Here is a 6,000-nt window from a genome sequence, read left to right on the forward strand (position 1 = left end):
ACACCACGTAGCCAACAGAAGGTAAATCCTGCTGATAAATGACAAAGAAGACAGTGTGATCCAGGCCTTATTTCTAGTTGTTCATGAGGAAGTCTTTATAACAGCAATAAGAATGGTTGCTTTTTCCTTCCCCTCTCCTTTGACTTCTACATGCTCCTCCCTGAAAATGCATTTATCGAATTTAATATGCACTTAAATACCCCAAACTGAAACACAGGATCTTAAAGTAAAATCTTTAACAACTCAAGATCTTCAACAACTCTTCCCAAACTTGCTGTGGTTATCAGAGAATTAGTGTAGGTCTCCAAGCAAAGCTCCTTGATTCTTCACTTTTCTTGTGTGAAGCATTGCAACAATTCTCATTGCTGGAGAGAACAAAGCTCAATAGAAAGACTCTCACAGACCAGTGGTGGTTTGCCAGTAGCTCAGCAGATTTCCTATGAGTGTCAGGGCAAGAATGTGATTTCCTCCACAAATTTTCAGGTGCGTCTCATTCTCAAAGAGAACTGAAAGTTTCACTTTGCCCTCAATATCACCACAGCTAGGTCAAGTGAGTTTTTAAGTCAGATATTTGTTACAGAATAATATATAAAATATGCATACATGAACTATTCCAGCTAACGATCAGTATGAGTACGGGAAGAATCTAAGTAGGCAACAAGCAGAAAGTAGATGAAAGCAGCAACTAAATGAAATTGATTTCAGTACAAGAGGAAGAGTCATTTGCTTCCATAGCTTAGAGTAGAAGGAAGGAACAAGTCCACTGCAGGTTTTCATAGACAGAATCCCCCAGGTAATTGAAGAAATACTGATCAGCTTATGCACCCATGCATTACTGAATGCACTAAATCATTTGAAAGTGAACTAACAGCAGTGATGCTGTCTGCTATTTCCCTATGAGGGGCTGACATGCACCTAACAGTCCTGAGGCCCTAGCCCTGGCTGCCCAGACCAGGGACCCACATGAACAAGCTGAAGGTCTCTTTGAGGCTGGGACACCCAAGGTTCCCTCCTCTGAAAAAGTGTATGGAAGGACAGAAACAGAGCACAAGTTTCAGGACTGCATGTCTACATCTTACCCCTTTATGGGAAGGCAGGCTAGGGAAAAGAATCTCTATCTTGGTTGAAAAGTGCTTCCTAAGCATAACCTTGTGAAGTAAAACACTCAGAAAAACAAAAACATCCCCCTCCGTTAGAAGCCCATGCCAAAGAAGTGTAAGCACATGCCTTAAGTTAAACAGATGTTTAGGTTTTTGACTGAGTAGGGCCTGTGCTGACTCTGCAGTACTGCAGATTTGCAAGAGCAGCCAGCAGCAGCGCTGTCCCCTAACGCTGCTGGTACCTCTGCCCTGCTGATACACACTCCTTGGTACGCACCCTCTGCCTCGCATGACAGATTTCTTAACGTACAGAAAACCATAGAAGTACTTTTCAATCTCCAGCAGCACATTAGGCTTGAATAAAGCATTTGCATTTCCTGGTATGAAATATCTACATGTATTTGTGTGCTGCCTAGGCACAAAATGTTTTCATAACATGATTATTGACTCAATAAAACCAAAACTTTGCATTAAACCAACTGTGAGCAAGAAAGAAAACGCAAGGGAAGGTGAAAGTAGAATGAAGATAGTTATAAAATACTTCTCAACTACTGACATGCTAAGAGGGCACCTTATTGATAGTGTTTAGAAATGAATACATGTGTTATAAATGCTTGAATTTAAATTCTAAACTGTTCTTGAAAACTCTTTGCCCTTTGCTACCCTAAAGCAGCAGACTATTCCAAACGGACTTTATCTGCTTTAGAGACAAACTGCATCACGGGGAAGCTCCCATTGCCAAGTAGTTGGCAAACAGCCTTGCAATTAGGTACTTCTCTCTACCCTAGGGAACCTGAACGAGAGCAGGAGACAGACCCAGATTTAACTAAATGAACTGCACCCTCTCTAAAAGCAGCATGCCAAGTTTTAGAATATTCTGGCTTTCAATAAAGTTTTAAAGATAAGTTTCCAACAGTCATCTCAGCAGCCTGCTCAGCACACACACATTTCATACAGAAATACAGTTCAGACTGAGGCCTGGGTAGGCAACTTTGCCAGAATTAGGACATATATAGAGTATGTGTCATGCATTGTCTGTAAAAAACTGTCCATTTTTTACAGTTGGCAAGAACACATATAGGAGACAAGGGTGGCTGTGAAAGAGGTGGAAAGATCTGCTGATTTTGCTTTGTTTTCATGCAAATAAAAAATGTCTATGTCACAGGTACACAAACATGCAGTGAAGAAATGAGCATATCCATGCAAAAAGTGGTTGTGTAGATAAAATGTATGAGACCCTTAGCTGGTGCCTCACATGCACAGTAACCAACTTGCTATTCAAGTTACGCTGTAAAGACCTCTTTCTTACAGTTTTCTTTTTTGAAAAGTTGCAGATACATAAATCCTTTGGGAGGAAGAAGTAAGAGGTTCATAACATGTACAAGCCTAGCTGCATATAAGTATTTTTTATTCCTTCCTATTATCTCAAGCATAGAAACCAGGGAAGAAAGCCTAAGCATTTCTCTTAAAAGGTTACATGAGTTTGCTCCTTTTGTGCGTCAAAGCTGCAGTGCCTTCCTCTCCTGGAAGTTTCCTTCCCAAACTGGCTGAGTTTGCTGAAACACACTGGTCCCCAAAAACTGAGATCATCCATCACAGATGCATGCACACTCATAAGTATAAGCAATCTGCGTAGTTCACAGAGCATGAACTTTAATTCTATCTCCTTTAGGAAATACTCTCTTGCCTTTCCCTTCCTAACACCAAAAAAGTATCCTGTGGAACTCCATGCAACAGTGATTACAGAGAACAAAACAAACAGCAAAATAAAAGCAAACATTTCTCATAAAATTACAAAGCTAAACAAAAGGTTTGGCCAGGGACTAACCCTCCCAGCCCTGCAGGTCAGGCGGTAGGACAAGCTGGGTGAGGAGGCCATGATGCCAGGGGGCAGGACTGTGCCCAGGCCTTCAGGTCTGACCCCATGAGGTGCTACTCACAGCCAAGGCTCACCTTGTTCTTGCCAGAGTGAAGGACCAATGTGCAGCTTGAAAGCTTACAAAAATTCTACGGCTTTTGTATAATGAGAACTTGCAGCAAATGCAAAGGAATGAAAAGGAGATCTCTAGCAGAAGGATTCAGATTCCCTATGAAAATGCTGGAGGCAGCTCTAATAGCACACAGTCTGTATAATGTCTTTTCCAAACTGACTTTTCCATTAGGTCTCATAGTAACAAACAGTGCTAGAAGTTAGATACTTCTCCCTGGAGAGCCACGCTGCATAAGTGATCTCTCAGATAGGCAGCAATGGAGGTACCAGCTCTCTCCCAATCTGGTTAGCAGCCTCAGGGAGCAGAGAGCTCACCTGACATCTGTGGGCTGTGCCTCAAGACCTTTGTGATTCCATGTGCATGAACTTTAGCCTTCTTGTTGTTATAAAACTGTGACACAAAAAGTTCACAAAGCAGCTTGCTTACGGTATTGATGACGATACAAGTATGCTATCTCAAAACACAAACAGGTTTAATTCACCTTTAAGGAACGTAGTATTCTGATAATGACAGTCTCTAAGTAAATCGAGGAACAACAGAACCACAGAAACATAAAATTCATTCTTCTATGAAATGCACAGGATCTGCTTATTTCTTCATCTGCTCAGACAATCTGGATTTCCATTCAGCTATTACTTAGTGAAATGAGAGCTGTAGAATTCTGGTAAATTAATTACAGTCCACTTTCCCCCATCTTTTTGTATGTTACAAAACAGGCTGGCTGCTCCTTCTTGCTGCTGTTTCCAACTAATCCTTAGGAAGGGCCACGCTGCAATACTTCATATCTGTGGGAGCCATGTTTTAGCACTATTCCTTTCAAACCTAGATGGAAATGGGTCTCTTCCTCACCAGAGGAAGCCTTGCACAGGTATGGGCAGCCTGTGTGGTGCAGCAGCACAGCCCTGGCAGGTGAGCATGGGATTTGGGAGTTTGGGCCATATCTGCATATACATATACAGCTACTGAGCCCACAGGAGCTCCAGCTATCACTACAGACCATGAAGTACTTCTCAGCAGCCAGCACCAAGCTTCACACTTGCAGCAGGAGGCCCAAAGCCTTGTAACGTAACACAGAAGGAATTGAATATTGCTCCTGTTCTGGTCCTTGCACCAGGAAATCTGTTTATACAAAAGCCTGATCTCATCCCATGAAGCAATCAGTACCCCTGCACATGGCAAAAGGAACACCCTGACAGACAGGTTAGGAAACACGCTGGTAAGCAGCTTAGCTTGAGCACAAGCACAGCCAGACCTCAACAAGCACTGTTGCCCCTAGGAGCACAAGCAGTGTTGTCCACTCGGATGAAGCGACTGCCACCAGCTTCAGCAGCTAGCTGCAGTGCACAACACCGCTGCCTGCCAGCTGCCCTGCTCCTTGCAGGAGTGGAGCCTGAGCCCAAACCGCAAGCCTGGGCTGTGGCAGGGACCTGGGTGGCGCTTGGGTCTGGATGCAACACTTTCATCCCCCAGTGCCCCATGTCCTCAGTAGACTTTAAAACTACTGTAACCCCATTGCTTTTATCACTGTGCCTTCAAAAAGAAAGACAGCTGCCACAAAACTTCTGTCACTCTTAGAACAGTTCCTTATCCAGCTGCTAGGTTAATTTAAGCTGTCAAATAAATTCACCGTGAAATTTTTGAGGTTTGCTCCATTTATACCTTCTAAAAGCAGCCTGAGGGACCTCAGCTTTGCTGTCCAAGCGAGTATTTTGTTGTTTTAACTTTGTATTGAACACACATTGCTGCCACCTTTCAGACTCCACTTGCCTGTGCCCCACAAGCCGCTTCCTGCCACATCACACTCACTCATGTCTGTTTTTCCCTCTGACAGCCACGGGCCCGGTGTGCTCCCGTTACATAACCTCCTGCTGCCCGGCGCAGGAATTTGGGATGCCGAGCGGTGTACTTGGCAAGCTCAGATTGTGCTTCCTGTGAAACTGGAATGCGGAGCAGCTCACTGAGCTTTGGAGTTTGTACAGCAAATACCCCATTAAAGAGTTTAGTTGGGAAAGGAAAATAAAGCAGGCATCGAAGCAAGCCTACTGCTGGGTCTGCAGAGCGACACTGCTGGGATCAAGTATTTTAAAGTAGGTCAGCGTGCCATGCCATGAATACAAGCAAGTGGTCATTGTGGTCAGTTCATTTGTGAGTCCCTTGGCTGCAGCAGAACAGCCAAAGTATGACTGACACAACATGGCCCAGAAGGGACCAAAATCTGGCATGGATAAGAGTGAAGCAGAGCTACACGCCTGTCACATCACTTGTGTCCTTTTTGGACATTTCTTTAAATAAAGGCACCATTTTCATCAGCAACAGGAGAACTAAAGAGCAGGAGCAGCCCTAACTTGCACAGTCACTGCAGTGATATGTTTCATTCAAGATACGAACTTTTACAGTTTTCTGAATGGTCTTGGCTTTATCTAAGCATAACCTGACTGTAGTAGAATTGCCTCACTCCTTCTTTCATTACATTATTTGCTAACTTCTTTTGATACATTATTTTTTTTTTTAAATGAGTCTTTTTGGCATTGAATAATTTTTATCATTCTGACTTTGTGATGGTCTTTCTCTGAAAGAGAACCAAGCCAGAATTTTTCACCTCTGGTTGCTTTCCCTTCGAGCTGGAGCCCAAATAGATCTCCATGATGCAAAACTGCGCAGCAGGATTGAGGTGCCATCACCTCCTCCTGGTCCCAGGGTTTTGTCTCTCCTTGGAACCCAGCAGGTTGCTGGCACACAGCTGCTCTGCTCAGCGCTGACACTGAGCAGATGATTAGCAGTTAGCAGCTTTATATTCCTTCAATTCTTAAAGGAGCTGCCCATTTCCTAGAAGCAAAAGGTGTCATGCTCCCCTGCAGCTCACATCTGCCCCTCTGCTGCTGCCTGCTCCCAGGATAGAAGCCACCACA

Source organism: Tetrao urogallus (assembly GCF_951394365.1).
Source record: "Tetrao urogallus genome assembly, chromosome: 5".
Taxonomy (NCBI): Eukaryota; Metazoa; Chordata; class Aves; order Galliformes; family Phasianidae; genus Tetrao; species Tetrao urogallus.